Consider the following 19,037-nt stretch of genomic DNA (forward strand, 5'->3'; position numbering starts at 1 on the left):
GGTCATAAGGTAGTTCTATACTTTAGTTTTTTTTAAAAAAAATTTATTTAGTAACATATATATGAGTAAAATTTCTCCTTTTAACCACATTCAAATATGTAATTCAGTGCTGTTAATTACATTTGCAAGGTTGTGCTACCATTACCACCAGCTGGATCACTTTTAAATCACCCAGATGATGGAATAAAATCTATTCAGAAGAGTACCCACACACTCATTTTAAGAGCTTTTTTGTGTGTGAAAAAGGCTATGGTTATCTAATATTAAGAATAATATGGGGCAAGAAAGAGAGATGAAATTATTGAGACCAATGGACAAAACAACCTAGCAATTAATGGAACAAATAACCAGGGATGAAGCTTCTTTTCCAGTGTTAGGGCTAGTCCTGGGTTTATCAAGTCTCTAAACAAAAGGACTTGATCATGCGAAGTCAGACATCTCACTTGGATAGCAGACATTGAATTGACAAAGACCAGGTAGACAAACGTGGATTCTAACTTATAATAATTCTGAATCCTTTGATCTGTTAATTTATCCATTCTCGTTATATATAGCCAAGCAAAACCTCTAGTGTGAAGTTCATTCATTCAAGGCATCATATTAGAGAGTGGAAAGATTCAAGATTTGATGATGCAGGAGCTCCTGCTCACACAGACCTGCAGTTCTGTAGGAGAGGTAACCAGAGAATCCCAACAATGTACAGCTGGGCTGGGAAAGGCACTGGATAAATATCTGTTTTATGACTGAATGCATGAATGAGTGAATGCACGCACGAATAAATGAGACAGTAAAACGTACAGAAGTTCACAGAAGAGAACACTCATTTCTGGCGGAAGTCCTAAAGTGCCGGCCTCTGCTGTTTGAAACTATTTGACCATTGGCATTTACCATTCTCTGACAAATCAGGGGACCCTGTACATGCATGACTCCTCCACCGTAAGCACCTGAGAAATGTAGAAAAAATATCTTATTAGCGTTTGTGTTCCCAAGAACCCGACAATCCCATTTGCTTTTGCCAACATTCGTTGGGCTCTTTTTTTGTTCCTCCTGTCATTGACTGAGGATTTAATTAACTAATTTATTCATTTATTTACTCAACAAATATTTATTAGGCGCTTACCATATACCAGACACTGTTCTGAGTTCTGAGGATACATTACAAAGCAAACATGCTTATATTCTGCTGAGAAGAGACAGAAAGTAAACCAATAAACAAAATACATAGTGCATCAGACAATGCATCAGATTCTATGGAGAAAAGTAAGACAGGAAAGAAGAAAACAATGAGTCAAAGTTGGGGGTGCAACATTTAAAGGTGTGGTCAAGGAAGACTCACCAAGAAGGTGACTTTTGAGCAAAGATCTGAAGGAGTAGAAGGAGCAGCCTATGCTGCTATTTATGGCAGGGGTGGGGGTGTGTGTGAATGTCCAGCCAGAGGGAAGAGCAAAGCTTTGAGGTAGGAGTGTACCCGGAATGAAGAGAAGATCAGCAGAGAGACCATGATATCTAGACAGAGGAAGGGAGGGAGAGAGAAGGAATAGTGGCACAAAGAAGAGGGGAAGAGGGGAAGATAGACTTGTATAGGGCCCGGTAGGCCCTGCTAGAGATTTTGGCTTTTACTCTGAGTTACTGAGGAGTGCTATGACCTGACTTAGGTTTTACAGGATTGCTCTGACAGCTGTGTTGAGATTATGAGAACTAGGGGTGGCAAAGGTAGAAGCAGAGCAACCAGTTAGGAGATATTTTGAAAATCCAAGTAAGAGAGGATGGTGGCTTGGACCAGGTGTGAGTGGCAAAGGCGGTGAGAATATCAGATTTTAAATATGTTTGGGAAGTAGAGCCAATAGGATTTGCTGATGGTTTGGATATAGGTTCAAGTGAGGAGACTCACATTCCCAAGCAGCTCTAGTATCAAAACCAGGCCATTGCTGCTTGGCATCTCCTACGGAGGGACCCCGATTAACTGATTGGTCAGTCCTGTTTGAATTGGGGTCTTTCCACCACCAGCAGAGCCTTACCCCCACCCTCATATAGCTGTGACTTGGATTGATGGTCACTCCATCTCTTCCCCTACGATGACTCCTCACCTCTTCCCCCTAGCCCAACCCAGGTCCATCCTAAAACCCTCTGTTTCAACCTCTTCCCCACCTTCTGCACTTAGATTCCTGCAAGAATGGAAACTATGGATTTTGAAAAAAGAAAAGAATTCACATAGTTGAAGTTGGGATGGAATGGGGAGAGTGCTTCCAAGCAGGATAACTGTTAAAGGACGGCACAGAACACCAAGGTCAGACACTGAAAATTTGCACCTTTCTAGTTTTCTATCAAACACCTGTTTCCAGATTTCAAAACATTTGGGTTTTAAATGAGATTTATACAGTAGCCCCTCAAAGGCAAGAATAAATAATCTAAAGACTGGCTTTTGCAAACTGTTAGTCTTAGCTATGGTTGTTTAAGCAGTAAGGAAAGGAGGAGGGAAGAAAGACAGAGGGAGAAGGAATGAAACAAAGACTGGCTCTTTCCCATTAGCCGTGGGATTTTATCACTTCCACACCATCTGTTTACCTAACAATTAAAAAGAATCCGAACTCTCAAGCCCCTGCATATTATTTTATGTTATAAATCCGGACTTTCTAAAAGTAACAATCAAAAAGAAATCCTCTCAGGGAATAAGGTTAAGCATGCTAAGTCTAATCATTTTTTTAGCATTTTTTAGCATTAAAAACACACACTGCATAAATACTTTTGAACACAATTCATGCAATAGATCCTGACTTCCTGCTTTTTGGATTTATAATCAGCATTTCCAGACATTTAGAAATGTTGGGGGCAGTGTCTGCACACGTTGTTGTTTTAAAGGATCCAATACTATAATTCTCACGTGGAAATTTTCCACTGACTTCAGTTTTACTAGTATGAACCACTGAATCCTCAAGGATTGTGCTAGAGTAATTTGGAGGCATGCTTCCAACCTCCTGGTGGAACAAATTATAAGATGCAATGAAGTAGTTATTTCCTAGGGTCTATTATGTTTTTCTTCCTCCCACAAACAAAATGCAAACTATCACAAATTAAATAGATTCCTCAAGGTCCGAAGGAGACTTCTCACAGTGCTTTTTGTATACTCAACAGTAGTGTTGCAACAGATGTTAAAGGGCCATCTTCAAACAGAATTCACTTGAGTGACACGATGAGCACCTAAAGTGGAAGACTTGAGGGCTTTATCCTGAGGAGATTTTGGTATCATGAAGTGACATGACGGGTGAGCATCAATTTCAGCCCCTTCCTAACTTCTTTCTGTGTCTCCCTCTGGCATCTTTCAGTTGCCTGGAGTAACAGGTTCTCCTGAACCATAGTTCTCTAGCATCTATCCACTCTCCCCCTACTTCAATTATCAAGAAAACCTTTCCAAACAGCTATTATATCCCTGAAGACTATCTCTTACCTGTGTTTTTGCTGTGGAAATACAGAGGCTGGAGTAGCCAGATTCATTGTCACCTAGAGTGGATGGCACTGTTCCTGTTATATTGAATCTGTGGAACTGGGACCTGGAACTCAGAGCCCAGAAGCTGCACCTGGACAGCATCTCCACATAGGGCCTACTTATTCATCAGCAATAGCAGGTGCAGTGCGTAGGGCCCACGGAAGTCACAGTGCAGCCCTGCTCCGTGGGCCTCCCTACACTAGCGTTGACTTGTGAACTAAAGAGAGTATCCCTGGTGACCAGTGTCCCCTTCAGTCCACTGTATATAATTTGGAGTAGGAGGAGGGTGGCCTAATGGTATCTGAAATTGCTCTGGGCAAGTTCCTTCCTCCTTCATTTTGGCCAGCATCTTTCCCGCTCTGTTCCTGACCCTCACTTCACACTGGCTGATCAGACACACAGGGTGATGGTTGGCATGGTGGGCACGTACCCACCCATAGCCATTTTTGAGAATCTGCCGCCTACTGCGGCCGCTGTTGTAGGTTGGTTCTAAGTGTCTATGTTTTGTCCCCAAAATGTGAAAATGAATGGCAGGTAACTTGTTCGAACCCTAAAGCCTAGTTGGTAGCAGTAGAGATTAATGGGCTCCAGTTTCATCAACGTATGTCTAGCTAGAAATTACAACTGAAGCCAGAAGTTTCCTTAAGCTTCAGTGAGCAGATTAATGAGAAACCTTGAATATTTTGTAGACAGTCAACCAGGTAGCTTGAGTAGACAAATCCTTTCTGTTAGAAATTATATTTTCATAGTTACTTAAGAAAATTATTGAATATTTGTATACAGGTTATCATAATTTAAGTTGAACCAATCCATTGTCTGTATCTTGTTATCTTAAAGCTGAGTTTCTGTAAGCCTGTTTTTCTCCTGCAAAGAGATTGCTTACAACATTAAAAAAAAACAACCTTGTTTTGATAGTTCTAAGAACTGTTGCCTTACAAACTTGGAACTATAAACACTTGATATGAAAAACCACATTTGTTAAAATTTTCTGTAGAGATGTGTCATGCAACTTTGTGGTTTGTAGTAGAAAACAGAACGTGGTGACTTGTTCTAAAATACGTTCGTCATAGTTTGATACAAACCACCAATCTTGTGATAAACTGAGTATTAGATCACTGCTCTAGATCTAATCTTTTCAACCACTATGAAAGAGTTGCGCAGTATCTCTTAAAATTAAGAACATAGCTTAAGGCATTTCTGCTCATAAAGATTTATTTTACAAGTATAATTAAAGTGGTGAAAACAATGTGTCTTTTAAACACAATGAGAACCTGATTTGCCGCATTGGTAATAAGATTCTAAGGATCCCACTGAAGCTATGACAATCTTTTCAGTGCAGAAAATAGTTTCATCCTCTGTGTTAGGTTTTTTAATAAACAAGTAGATAAATTGAAAAATGAAAAGGAAATCACTGAAATGGTAATTTTCCTGACAAACTGATTAAGATGAGAATGTCGGCGTGGGAAACTGTATATAAAAGTGCCTAGCACAGAACATGACACAGATAGGTGCTCTATGTATGTTTGTTCAATCTGATTTGCAACAATTGAAGCTTCTTTATACTAAAGTTAGTTTACTGCTAGAGACAGAGAGGCAATAGAAAAAGGTCAAGACACAAAGTATCATCTGGATACCCATCTAACCCTACCCCAGGCCAGAAACTCCCTTTGTATCCTCCAGGACAGAGGAGAAAAGGAAGCCAAGAAGGGGAGAGGTGTGTTACATCTTCTTTAACTCACGTCACTTTCTCTACCCTTTAGGCGTGCTTCCCAGGTTTCATTGCCATGAGCCTGGTTTAGGATGCATATGTGGCCCCCTTCACTCCATCCTCATCCAGCTGGCCCCTCCGGATTTATATACCTGCCATGTTGACACAGAGATGTTGCCCCCAGCTTCCCCTTCAAGAAGGACTTGATGTGGGAGGACAGGTATCAGACCTCCAGCTGCACACCTTCCTGTTTCGAGATCATGCTCTTCGCCAAAGCAGCCCACAACCCTTCACCAAGAGAGATGTAGGTATAAAGCCCAAGCACTTCTGCCCACTGGGGATGACTCCGATGGGCAGTATCCATTCCAGCACTCCCTGCAAAGTGGGCCAAGGCTGGTCTGGACTTCATCACAGTCCACCTTCTTCCTCCACCCAATCCTCCTATGTTTCTGTAGTAGTTTCTCAGCTGCTAAAACAAAGGGAATGGGTTGGCTCATGATTTCAGAGGCTGGAAGGCTTGCTTCCTCCCTGGGTCACTATCTTCTGGCTGGCTGGCAATCTCTGGGGTTCCTTGGTTTTCCATCTCATGGCAATACACACAGTGGCGTCTTCTCCTTTCACTTCCAAGTTCTGTTGACTTCCAGCTTCTGGCAGCTCCCCATGGCTTTTTGTCTTTGTCCAATTTCCTTTGTTCATAAGGACTTCAGCCATGTTGGATTAAGGCCCACCCTCATTCAGTCTGGGCACACCTTAACTAATAACATCTTCAAAGGTCTTACTTACCAATGGGTTCACCCACAGGACCAGGGGTTGGGACCTGCCTTTTGTGGGGGACATGATTCAATCACCAACAGTTTACTTGCATTTACAAGTGTTGATCCTTAATGAGCATCTGGCTTCATAAACTCCATCTCAACATTTGCTTCTGGAAAGACCAATCTGTGACAGCATCTTCATATTTTAATTTCTTCATGAGAGTACAGCCAAGCGATCCATCTGACAAATAAATCCAGTCAAAGAAAGAAGAATGTCTGGAAGCTCATTGGACTACATTGGTGATCCTTAATTTTTTCTCTTTTAGAAGTAAAACCCTTTTTTTCAAATGAGATTTTATGTGACACCTGTAAAGCAGAATAAAGTAGAGAAGCTCAGGCCACAGAGTCCTAGAGAATGGGAAATCAAAGGACTGAATAGATGAGTGGTTATTAACCCACACTAGGCATCAGAATCCATTGGAAATATTCAAATGCCTGGATCTCAACCCTGAGATGCAGTTTCAACATCATTAGAGTTCCTCGGGTGAATCTAATAGACAGTTTAGTTTGAAAACCACTGAACTCATGAGCTGTAAGTTCCCTCTACCCTCCACAGAACTCTGGTTCCATAACACAAGATTGCCCTCTTCCCAGTACAATGTAAACATTTAAACAAGAACCTCCATCATCCAAGGCTAGAGAATCAACTCTGGCCTTTACACTAAAAGAAGAGTTTATTTTTTTTTTAATTATTCATGAAATGTCACTGGTTATATTCGCTTCCAAAAATCAAACAAATGAAATTACAGATGAGCAAAATCCCCCTTTGACTTCCTTCCACCCTAGAGCTAAAGGGCTTTGCCTAATGTTGCTGGATTCCAGCCTCCTTGGACTCAGCACCATGGCTCCAAAGTTCTCAAGAAGCAAATCGCAGAAGCCTTCTAACTGTGGGCAGATGCCACACTGGCCTTACCCGGGCTTCACAGGGCCAATTTCCCAGGAGACTTCAGTATGATTCCCCGCTTTGTTATCATCCAAACTCCTAGTTTTAAAAGTCAGATTGCATAAGTTCCTCTCTGTCCTCCTGTGGCTGGAGACACACCACAGGGAGATCTTCACCATTGGTTGTCCCAACTTCCACCTTTTGAGGCTTCATTTCCCATATCTCTTCAATAGGGAAAATTGGAGGGATTTAGGCAGTTTTCAAATATGTATGCTGGCCCCCGCGTTTATTCTGTCTAGTCCCAAACTATCCGAAAATTAACAGGATTGAATTTCCTCTAGTTGTTTATAAAAAAGATTTTTTTTTTTTTTTTAAATTTGGTTCTCTTAACAGATGCCCTTTTGAATACTAGATTTTGAATGGTTTTTTGTTAACGTTGACAGCTAGCATTAAAGTAGTATGTGCGTGTTTGGGATTATTCATGGTCAACTGCTACTCAAAGACCACTTTGGCTCTTTGTCAACTTGTAATTACAGCTCCCTTTAGTGCTAAGTGAACAGGAGCTTCCTGATCACCCCTTTTGCTAAGGGGCCCTGTGTTAGTTTCCTGGCTATGAAAACAAATACCATACAAAGGATTGGCTTCACAACAGGACTTTATTGGCTCACAGTTTCAGAGGCCGGAATGTGTGCTCCCTCCCGGGGTCCCTATCTTCTGACTGACTGGGAGTCTTTGGGGTTTCTTGGCTTTTCTGTCACATGGCAATGCACGTGGCAGTGTCTTCTACTTTCTCTTCTAGGTTCCATGGAATTCTACCTTCTAGTTTCTCCCTGTGGTTTCCAACTCGCACTCTACTTATAAAGGATTTCAGTAACTCAGATTAAAGCCAACCTGATTCTGTTGGCCACACCTTAACTGAAGTAACATCTTGAAGTGATCTTATTTACAGTGTGTCCATGCTCACCAGAATGCAGACCAAGACCAAGATCATGCCCAATCTGGAGTCCACAGTTCAATCCACATCAGGCCTTCTCTTAGGAAACTTGAATATACTCAATGGTCTGAGCTCCAATTCAATTTATAATACTCATGTCAGCAGAATTGTGATAACGGAGTCAAGTTCAGTGGCTTTGATTCTAGAAAGCCAAGATATATCTAACACCTAATATTCTCCCCAGAGATAACACACACACACACACACACACATATTCATATATGTTTATGTTCTTAAAGAATATGTGGTATTATTTTGCGTATACTATAAAAATGCTTTTATACTGTATATGTCATTATGTAATTTGCACTCAACAATATGAACCTTATAATTCATTTCTTAAATAAGTATTTATTGAAGTATAACACACAACAGAGAAGGGCACAAATCACAAGTGTACAACTCAAGGAATTTTCACAAGGTGAACATTCCCCCAGTGACCAGCACCAAAATCAAAAAATTTAACATCATCAGCACCACAGAACCCCTCTGGCAGCCCCTCTCTGTTTCTAGTCCCCAATCAACAACCTAACCTAATCTTTATTATCATATATTAGTTTTGCCTGTTTGTGTACTTTATATAAAAGGAATTATAGAGTATGTATTCTTTTGTGTCTAATTTCTGTCTTTGGATGTTATGCTTATAAGATTCAGCCATGCTTTGCATGTAGCAATAGTTTGTTCACTTTTTTTAACATAAATTTTTTACCCAATCTACTACTGATGGACATTTGGTTGCTTTTGTTGGGGGGAATTATTATGAATATATTTACTATGAATACTGTTGTGTCTTTTGGCATATGTTGAATATATATCTAGGAGTGGAATTGTTAGGTGACAAGATATGCATATATTCAGCTTGGTATATACTGATAAACACCTTTCCAAAATGACTGCACCAATTTATATTCAGAAGCATATGAGAATTCCATTTGCTCCACATCCTTGCCAACACTGGTATTGTCAGTTTTTTTTTTTTTTAATTTTAACCATTCTGTTAGATAAATAGTGGTATCTCATTATGAATTTAGTATGCATTTCCTTGATGATTAATAAGGTTGAGCACTTTTTTATGAAGGTTATTGGACATTTAGATAGCCTGTTTTATAAAGAGTCTGTTCAAGACTTTGCCCATTTTAAAGCTTCAGAAAATTATGGCAATGTGGTATTGGCATAAGAATAGACAAATAGATCAATGATTAAGAAAACAAATTCCACACATATATGTTCACTTGATTTGTGATAAAGCTGAAAGCAATGAAAAGTAGGAAAAGGTTCTTTCCAGTAAATCATGCTGAGTCAACTGGATATTCATATGAAAAATACATTTGAACCCCGACCTCACACCATATTCAAAAATAAATTATAGATGGACTATAGATTCCAATGTGAAAAGAAAAACAATAAAGGTTTTTCTGAAGAGAAAGTGGATATCTTACTAACCATGGGGTAGGCAAAGAAAAGAGGTTACAACAATCACTGTTAAGAGAGTGACACGGCAAGTCACAAAGGATACTTACAATACATATATTTAACAAAAGATTCATATCCAGAATATATAATCTGATTCTTTTAACTATTGAATATTATTCCACAGTATGTATGTATCATAGTTTATTTAGCCACCCCCCAGTGTTGAAAATTTACTTGGTTTCCAAATGTTCTCTATCTAAAAGTGTGGTGATGATTTTACTTGTATACCCTAAGTGTTTTCCTAATGAACTGCCCAGAAGCAAATTGCTGAATTATGGGATAAGGCTGAGTATCAAATCACAGACAGCAATGGAAACATATTTTTCCCCAAATAGGTTTTCTTCCATCTTGCAAATCTCACTCTAAAATTAGCTGTCTGCACTCTCTTTGCCTTGGCCCAGGCCAACTGGGCTCCTTTTGAAGATTCAGGCATAGCTTAATCAGGGTACACAGGCTTGAGGAGAAGAATTAAGAATTCTGATGAGGGGGAACAAAAGGACATAGGAAAACGTTTAGACAAGGGAGCACTGTAATATTCTCTCAAAGATTTTCTTCCCTTCTTCTTTCTAAAAGAATTTATATTTATGGCATATTTTTTGACTTGAATTGTATATCTTGTAGGTTGATGGCAGGCAAGTTTTCTTGGGCCATTAGGAATAAGAAATTTATCAAATACAAATCTCCATTAACTGATTAAGTTTTTGATACTTTTTAGAATACTAAAAAGAGATGGTATATCTGCATTTTCAACCTTATTTATTGACTATTTCTTCCAATACATATTAGTCTACTTTCCTGCATTGATAAGTACAATATCACGAACATTACTGATTATGTTTATGGGTTTAAGATCTTAAGAACCCCAGGGTCATAATTTGAACATCAATTCTCATTATACATGATGATATAGAAAGCGTCCCTGGCACATTTTGCCAACAGTAGACCATAAACTTCTTTTTAATACGAATTAATTAATTAATCAATCAATCCAAACACTTCCCCTTCCTCCTCAACTATGCATTTCTTAAAGGCAAGAACTAGATTCAAATTCTGATCCCGGCAGGTATAAAGTTTGTGATTTTGAGTGAGACTGTCTGATCCTCAGTACATCAACAAGCAGGAAAAGAAGGCTTACCTCTCAGGTTATGGGAGAACAGAAGCACCTAGCAGAGTGCATGGCACACAGTAGGTCTTAGAGGTGTTCCTTTCCCTCCTCCATAATAATTTTTTTTCTAAATCAAATTTAAATGAGTATAGGAGATGAGCTTGAATTTGTTCTGATACTAGGGCATAAAAGAAACAAAAATCAAGCCAAACACAATTTTTTGCCTTGTGAATTGTATCTCTCATCTTAAAGTGGGTGACACAGAGAATTCCAGCATACCGAGTGTTCTAATTATTTGGTTCCCATTAGTAGTTGGGCAAATCTTCAGGCGGGCAATTTGACAACATGCATCACATTTCCTTTGCCCTGGCAATCCTACTCTAGTCATTTATACTAAGGAAAAATTGAGCATGAACAGCAACCACAAAAAATAAATTAGGAAGGATTTTCAATGAAAGTGGTTTATAATATTAATACCTTGGCAACCATCTAAATGCTCATCAATAGGAGACTGGTGAAAGGCGTTTTGGATCATCCACACTACAAAATATTATGCAACCAGTAAAAATTGTGCTACAGTTCCATATTTGCAAATTTATAAGATGTTCACAAAATACTGTAAAGTGAGTAAAACTAATTACAAAATAGCATATATTATATACTTTATTCCATTTTTGACAAAAACATGTATGTATCCCTAGAAAAAAGTCTTCAAAAATACACGTGAACATGTGCCTATGTTTATCTCCAAGTGGTAGGATCATGCAGTACTTTTTCTTCCTTTGTAATACCTTTCTATTTTACCTGGAGTCTTTTGCCATTAGCATGTTTTATTTCTGGAAAATAAAAATAGTAGAGCTATTTATTTCAAAAATAGAAGAGATTTAGTTGTAAAAAATTGCCAACTGACAATTTGAAACTAAGAAATCCTAAAAAACCCAACTGTCCATGGACCTTATTCATTCTCAGACAGAAGGAAGAGAAGTCAGGTCTCATTGTTGCTGTTTATAGCTCTAAGGCAGGGCTTCTCAACCTCAGCATTATTGAGATTTGGAGCTGGATAATTCTTTGTTGTGGGGGCTGCTCTATGCATTGTAAGATGGTTAGCAGCATCCCTGGCCTCCACCCACTAGATGCCAGGAATACCCCCACTCTGAGTTATGACAAACAAAGATGTCTCCAGATGTTGCCAAATGTCCCTTTGGTCCTGAAATCTAGAGTTTAATGGGTTTGCAGAAAAACAGCTGGTCCAAAGGGAAAATGGTTGGTCTAGAGTCATGTAGAAAGTCAAAAGTATAGGCAGAAATGTAGTTAGGTTTCTTGATGGCAATCATTCACTTATTTATTCGTGTGACAAATATTTCAGTACCTGCTATATGTCAGGCACTGTTACATGCCCTGGGAAACAAAGAAATGGGATCCTTGCTTTCATAGAGCTCACCTTCTGGTGAGAGAAGAAATTAATAAGAGCATTTCAGGGAGTGCTAAGTGAGGCAAAGACAATAGATATCATCATGGATTGAGCCAGAGTGGTATGGGGCAAACAAGCAACATTAGATAAGGTACTCTGAGAAGACCCCAGAAAAATTAATACTTGAGCTAAGATCTGAATGATAATGAGAAAGCCAAGCAAAGATCAGTAGGAAGAATGTCTCAGGTGGATGGAATTGAAGGGCAAGAAGAGTGAGATGGAGAAGAGGTTAGAACTGTAAGTATCAGTGATATTATAATAGTGATATGTATATGGTAAAGGGGAACCAAAGGAAAGAGTGTCAACTTTCATTATTGATAACACAGGGAAAGGGTAAGTGGAAAAGTAATCTCTGATTTTTCCATAGTAGAATGATTATGGTAGAAAGTAAATCTAATAAAAGCCCTCACGGCATGGCCTTTTTCCATGATGCGATTGAAAAAAATTTGTTTGGATGAAAACAAATGCCCCCAAAATCTCATCAATGCCTTTCTATCACCTTTTAGTTCTAGAAGGGGGTTGCCAAGAAGATGTCTACTAAATTGCTAAAGCAATACATTGAGGAAATAATCTTTTTCGTGGTTGGTATGCTCAGGGGGAATGGATCCAGCAGATGAAATGATAACTAGATTTAGTTGACAATTTGCCTTGAATAAAATGTTGAGCTTGTAAATAATTAAAAAATAGCCTGTCATTCAATCGGAGTATGTCCTTTAAGAAATTTTAATCAATGCAAAACACATTTCTCAAACACAAGCTTCTAACCCCTGTGAAACTAGCTATAGGTCTAAACAAAACGCTGTGATGCGGTCAAAGTGGTGTGTGCAGAAAGGGACTAAGGAGAGCGAATTGAGCTACAACCCCCAGAATCCAGGATTATGACAATAGCTGCAACCTAAGAATTAGTTATTGCAACAATATGTAATGTGGAAACACACCACTTGTTCAGCTCTTTTTTGCTCAAGGACACTGAGTAGCTAAGGTTTCAATCCACTCATCAGAAACAATCAGCATGCACATGAACTGTGCATTTTGGCCGCAAATGGATTGTCTATTTGGTATATTTGCCAAAAGCTCCGCATTACAGAAAAAGCAAAAGGGGGAAGGGAAGAGGGACAGAAAAGACATAACAACCTTCTGAAATTGGGGTAACTGGAGTATAGAATGTCACCTTGAGAGGAAGAACTCAAGGATAAAGAGGGATTCCGTGGGATTTGGGAATGGTCTCCCCTGACTCTCACAACTATGGCTAATCAAAGCTAAAACCCATTTCTACCCAGCCATCCATGTCGAAGTGAGGGTGGATGGAGAAAGGACATGATTCTTCTATATGTGAAACGAGCAATTTGTCACCTTTTCCAGGCTGGGCTGTTTGGCTCCTCTGTACCACAGGCTATGGCTTCTTTCTCTTTGCGCTCCTCCGGCCTTGCCCAGGACAGCCCTGTTGGGCCGCACAGCCTGGTGGCCTTCTCTGACTCAGCTGTTATTTTCCCGTAGAACTTTTATCAAAGGAAACCAGTCATTGTCCAAATCATAGTGCCAGGAGATGCAGCAGCAAAACCCCAGGGAAAATAGAAAGCTCCGTTCCTTAAGGTTTAAACTCCTGGAGAAGGCTTTTTATAGTTTTCCTGCTTGGATCTGGAGAATTCCTTTTTTCCTTTCTTTAGTTATTCCAACATTGACATAGATTATAAAGACCTTAAATTGCCAGCACATAGCTCCAGTTTGGAAATAGATCAAGACCATTAGAATAAAAGGCCACCCCCTGAGCATTTAATCGAAGTTGGCTAGGTGATTGTTTTCAATGAATTGATTAACATTGATTATCAAAAATATACATGCATTGATTTTATCCCTTAAATCTTACATGCTAACAGGGTTAAAGCTGTTAATCCTGGATAGATTTAAAGATAATAGATATTGATGCATTAGTCATAAATGTTATACAGCAGGGTGTCCATTATACAACTGTTAATCTCCAGCAAGATCATTTTCATATTCATCTGCTATTATTTTATTTATACCAGATTCTCAGAAATTTTTGTAACATTAATTTAAAAAATCTGCCCTTATAACAAGATATCAGTCCCTCCTTTCATTCTAACACAAACGTAGATTCTGCCTGAGGATGCTCTTTCCCTCCCTCCACCCCTGGCCCAATTTACACATAAGCACACCCACAAAGACATGTGTTCATGTAGAGTGGTTTCTAGCCTGTCTTTGTCCCAAGGTCAAACAGATTCAAGTTCCACTTTTTTTTATCTATGTAGGAAGATTTCTTCATTGGTAAGCTAATTTAAATTCCTTTGCAGATATTGAACCAAATCTGCTCTGGCTGCAGCCTCCTGGGACTTTTCACTCAAGTCTAAATATAAATAAATACCCACATCGGGCAGCTTTTGATGTACTATTAAAGATGACTCTGGTTATATGGCCTCTAGATTTCTCTTTTTTCTCTATGAAAAACCCATGACAGTAGAGAGAACCTTAGCCACGGGAAGGGAACAGATTTGTAAATTGCTGCCTATAGACCCCCTGGGACTTAATGGCCCAGGGCAAAAAAGCAGCTGATCTTGGCAAAGGAAGCAAGATAAATAAAATTAGCCACTAAATCAGCAGCCCTTAAAACACCAGCTGTCAACCCCCTCCAACGTTTATGAATTTGGGGGCATGTCACTGTCACATTGTGTCTCACCCAGAACCAAGTAGCGTTGCTCCTTTCCATTGGGAAAGGGTCCCCGGTTCCCCATACAGGCTAAAGCAAAGGGTTTGCCTGCTCTCTTTCACCCTCTCTCTCTTGCCATGTGTGCTAGAAAGAAACTCATCCAGGCCAACCAATAGTTACTGCTACAATGATTGAATTTGTTATTGCTTATTCTTAAACTCTGCAGCCAGTCATCCCTTCAAAGAAGGGAAATTATGCGCTTTCTAAACGTGAGCTTTGGAAACCATAACCTGCTCAACAAAGTGAATCAGCCGAGATGGGGGATCAGGCTGGGTGAGCAGAAATAAGACATGGGCAGGAATCCTGCAAACCTGGGGGCACTTTATCCCTTGTGTGTAGCTCCCCAATGGAATCAGGACTCTGTAGCTTCAGAAGATAGGCTGGCGGCCCTTGACTGGAGCACCAACATCGCCAGTTACAGCTCTCCTCCCAGGTGGAAAGGGGAGATGTGCAGTTATAATTTTAAAAGCTAACATTAGGCAGGAACTGTGCTAATTGCTTTATAAGGGTTATTTCACTGAATGCTCAGAACAACCCCTCAAGTTGGGATAATATTATGACCCCATTTTTCAAATGAGCAAACTGAGTCATTAAGCAGTTTGCCCAGTTCTTTTCTGGAAAGAAGCACCTAATAGTCTTGCAAGAAGGATGAGGCACCTGTTGCTGCTGGGGGTAGGAGGGTGACCAGCAAACCACAGTCACATTCTGGTGCCAATCATTCATGCCTAAACTGCAAGCACGGGCTTCCAGCTGCACATGGTTCCTCCAGGCCCTGTGCAAATCCTGTAAGCAGAGCTGGGTAAGACCTCCAGGAAGAATCAGCTGGAACAGGAGATCACGTGGGAACCTGAGGAGAAAGCATGGCCAGAGGTTCTACAGAGTCCTTCTCCTTGCAACCCACACACACCTTTATGGGGCCAGAGGGAAGCTCTTGAATGGGATAAAGCACAGACTAGCTCTTTTACTCCTAATTTGCACGTAACTACATCCTTGGGCTGGAGGCCAAGTGAAATGCCTATTACATTTATAGGAGCAAAACCATTAACTTTTTCTCTTATGTTGCTCTTGCTTCTGAAAAAGAAAAAGAAACCTTATGAAGTTGAATCCATAGAAGGCACATGAAGACATGTGATGCCTCATTAAAATAGAAACATTTTTTGCTGTTGTTTATTCTTTAAAATACATGAAGCTAATAGATAAACAGATAGACATATAGATAGATATGTAATGAATGATAGATAAATAGATGAAACGTAAAGGCAAATGTGGTAAAATGTTAAAAGTGGGTATATCTGGGTAACTGGGGTGGGGGTAAGTTGAAGTTCTCTGTATGAGTTTTGTGTGATTTTTATAAATGTCCTGGTAAGTTTGAAATTCTTTCAAAATAAAAAGTTAAAAAAAAAACCTTGAGACTTTCCCACTGTGCCAAGATCTCTGCACAACACATAGTAAACCACACTGTCTACCCAAAAAGAGCTTCCATTCCCAAAAGGCAAAATATCAGAATATGAACAGCCTGAATCCACACCGCACAAACTGAATAAAGGCTCTGTGATGAATGAATTAGAGGGTTGGCCAAAATTCAGGCTAGGTAAATAAAATCCACTTTCTTTGTAAGTATAATAATAATTACAAATACTTTACCCTTACAAAGAGCTTTCCAACAATACTATTTTGTTGGAGCTTCACAAGGCAAGGATGGGAGATGGTGGTCACCCTCATGCCCCCAGTTCAGGTGCTCTAAGTGACTTGCAAAACGCAATGCTGCTGATCAGTGGTGGAGGGAACTCAGGCTGTGATCTTGCGTTATCTCCAATCATTTGACTAATCCATGAAAATGGAAGTCGTTGGGATTGTTTTCTGCCTGAATTTTCAGCAGAAGAGCTGGTCATTGTCACAAACAAGAATGCACATTCATAAATCGCCTTTCCCCCTTGACTCCATTTCACTCCCTCTGGGCCCAGGTAGGAGGTTATGTGCACATTCCCAGTCTCTCACAGGGGGTGGGGAGGGTGGAGGAGGACAGGCTGGTGAGACAGCCTGGAGAAGGGCTGCTTGAAGAAAAGCAGGGAAGACAGAGATGAAGCAGGGTAGTTTCCATGCAACTTCCCCTCTGGGCTGTCTCTCCTCTGGTGTGGCTCCTTTCCTCACTAAATTACCCGTGGTAACAACACAGAGGCGTTTTCTATAAATCTGAGTTTAAAGGGGGTGATAGATGTTAAATCGTTAAATTAAATCATTCTTTACAAGACATTTTTACAATTTCAAGCCATTTTCCCAACCAAACCAGCATAGTAAATTAATTGCTGCATTAGTAGTTCATTGGTGACTCTTGTAAACAACCGTTGCTACTCAAAACAGATATACGCAACTCTTCTCCAAATGCTTATTGTCGTATTTTGCATCCATTAAAAAAAAATACCTGCAATTTTAGGGAAACAATATTCTTCGTAATTTCCTTGTTTGCCTCGTTTTAGCCTGGAAAGGGTTGTGTTCATCCTCCAGTTGGTGTATATGATATTTTATCACAGCTGCTTATATATAATATAAGTAATATATAGTTACTAATATAACTGAGGATGTTTTAGAAGTTAAGCAGGTTGGGGAAGAGTAGTTATTAATCTAATAAAACCACTTTCCATATTTTGGTTTATTTCTAAGAAGTAAGTTGAACCATTTCCCACCCCTGATGGCTGAAAATATGAAAGGTAAAAATATCACAGGTTTTTTGATAAACATATAACAAAAATCACATGTATTACAGCTAATGGTGCTCTTTCTAAAAATGTTTCACTTCACCTTTCCAAACAAATGCCTAGTCTTGTAAAATTAGTAATGTGTAATGAAGAGAATATACTTCACCCATTAGAGGTGGACGAGAAGTATAATTTGGGTAAAAATGTACCCTATCTCAGCCATGTAAACGTATGTTATGCTCAAATTCTATATCAATAGCTTGGATTGGTTTTATATGCAACTTGACCTTTTTCTAAATACACATACTTAATGCACAGCCAAAAGCCACAAGGTATCAAACACCCAAGAGTAAGGAGCAGGTTTTTCTAAGTATATTTACATGTCCTATATCTGCAGAAACCATTTTCTCCAAACCTAAACTTGGCATAACTGATTTAATAAGCTCAACTATACTTATGGAACATGGAACAGAATATCTGAAGTGAGGCCTGAGACCCAAATCAGGAACTATATCTCTTTAGAGAATAAAGTCACACAAGTGCACATGCCTTTATGTGATATCCTGGGTACACTTGAGCTTTGAGGCACAGGGCAGAGGCATATCAAAAGAAAACTAAAATCCAAAGCTAAAAGCCACCTAAACAGCCATTGCCAGTGAAACAGATAAGTAAATCATGCTATATACCTGCAATGGAGCACTAGCAGCAATGACAAAGCATGATCTATTCCTACCTGGGCAGTTTGGGTGGTCTTGTAACCACAGGAGCAAAAAAAAAAAGCCAGACATGTAAGGTACATACTGTATGGCTTAAATTCCTAAGGTTTTAACAAGAAGCTAAAATAATCTATGATGCTAGAAATCAGGGATGGTGATTACCTTTGAGGGAGGGAGGTAGTGACTGGGAGAGGGAGTGAAAGGTCTTGAATGTGCTGGTAAGATTCGTTCTCTTTCTTCATCTGGAGGCTAGTTTCACTTTGAGAACATTCACCGAGCTCTACACTGAAGACTTGCGCACTTTTCTGCATGCAAATGATGCTCCAATAAAAAGCCGACTTAAAAAAATGAAAACACAAAGATCACTCCAAGTTAGCTCTCTTCCAAGTATAACTGAGTGGAAGTACAGCACAAGGTTTAAGGTCTTCCCTGTCAGAGAAATGGGCGCTTGCAATGGTAAGAACACTCATTTTTTTTCAGAGTGTTGGGGTAAACAAAACATTCTCACTTTAAAAGAAGGGAAAAGCCCATGGCCTCTCTGAGCTGAATATCCCCTAGCGTGTGTTGACTCACTTTAGCCACAATCGGGTCACAACCAGGCAGAGCCAGGAATTCCTCGCGGGGCTGTCCCTGGTTCTAGTTAGACCAACTGTTTGTCAAATGGTGAAATGTGTGGACAGCCACACTCCCTAGAACAGACCATGTGGGCTTTTGATAAAATAACATGGTGGAGAGAGAATGCATTCTGCAAAATCCTTCTGAGCATCACCCAGATTTGAAAGGCAGTCATAAAAGTAATATTCCAGTTCTGCTGACAGAATTAAGACAGGGGGCTTCCTCATTTGGTCTGAACTTTCTTCAGAAAATTCACCAAAGCCAATGTCTCCTGGCATGATTCATGTGGGGAACATGCGGCTCTGCTTAGACCTTTCCCTGCTTGTAGCCCAGAACTTCCATGGTAAGCAAA

At 39.7% G+C, this 19,037-nt stretch overlaps 1 long non-coding RNA gene across 1 annotated transcript; it reads right to left on the bottom strand.

Annotated features, from left to right (window-relative positions):
- Window positions 1-8,215: 8,215 nt before the first annotated feature.
- LOC119544245 lies at window positions 8,216-18,505 on the bottom strand. Its single transcript, XR_005218798.1, has 2 exons — window positions 18,233-18,505; window positions 8,216-15,505 (listed from the first exon to the last, which is right to left on the bottom strand). It is a non-coding gene; the product is annotated as an uncharacterized LOC119544245 (long non-coding RNA).
- Window positions 18,506-19,037: the final 532 nt, after the last annotated feature.

The sequence above is a fragment of the Choloepus didactylus genome, chromosome 9 (assembly GCF_015220235.1).
Source record: "Choloepus didactylus isolate mChoDid1 chromosome 9, mChoDid1.pri, whole genome shotgun sequence".
NCBI lineage: Eukaryota > Metazoa > Chordata > Mammalia > Pilosa > Megalonychidae > Choloepus > Choloepus didactylus.